This window comes from Schistocerca cancellata, chromosome 7 (assembly GCF_023864275.1).
Source record: "Schistocerca cancellata isolate TAMUIC-IGC-003103 chromosome 7, iqSchCanc2.1, whole genome shotgun sequence".
In the NCBI taxonomy this organism is placed as follows: Eukaryota; Metazoa; Arthropoda; class Insecta; order Orthoptera; family Acrididae; genus Schistocerca; species Schistocerca cancellata.
The window spans coordinates 118,280,945-118,281,853 of NC_064632.1; positions in this window are offsets into that span (position 1 = coordinate 118,280,945).

A 909-nucleotide genomic window follows, 5' to 3' on the forward strand; every position below is an offset into this window, starting at 1 on the left:
AGCTAACACTTGGTTCAAGAATCATAAAAGAAGGTTGTATACGTGGAAGAATCCTGGAGATACTAGAAGGTATCAGATAGCTTATATAATGGTGAGACAGAGATTTAGGAACCAGGTTTTAAATTGTAAGACATTTCCAGGGGCAGATGTGGACTCTGACCACAATCTATTGGTTATGAACTGTAGATTAAAACTGAAGAAATTGCAAAAGGGTGGGAATTTAAGGAGATGGGACCTGGATAAACTGACTAAACCAGGGGTTGTACAGAGTTTCAGGGAGAGCATAAGGGAACAGCTGACAGGAATGGGGGAAGGAAATACAGTAGAAGAAGAATGGGTAGCTCTGAGGGATGAAGTAGTGAAGGCAGCAGAGGATCAAGTAGGTAAAAAGACGAGGGTTAGTAGAAATCCTTGGGTAACAGAAGAAATATTGAATTTAATTGATGAAAGGAGAAAACATAAAAACGCAGTAAATGAAGCAGGCAAAAAGGAATACAAACGTCTCAAAAATGATATCGACAGGAAGTGTAAAATGGCTAAGAAGGGATGGCTAGAGGACAAATGTAAGGATGTAGAGGCTTATCTCACTCGGAGTAAGATAGATACTGCCTACAGGAATATTAAAGAGACCTTTGGAAAAAAGAGAGCCACTTGTATGAATATCAAGAGCTCAGATGGAAACCCAGTTCTAAGCAAAGAAGGGAAAGCAGAAAGGTGCAAGGAGTATATAGAGGGTCTATACAAGGGCGATGTACTTGAGGACAATGTTATGGAAATGGAAGAGGATGTAGAAGTAGATGAAATGGGAGATACGATACTGCGTGAAGAGTTTGACAGAGCACTGAAATACCTGAGTCGAAACAAGGCCCCGGGAGTAGACAACATCCATTGGAACTACTGACGGCCTTG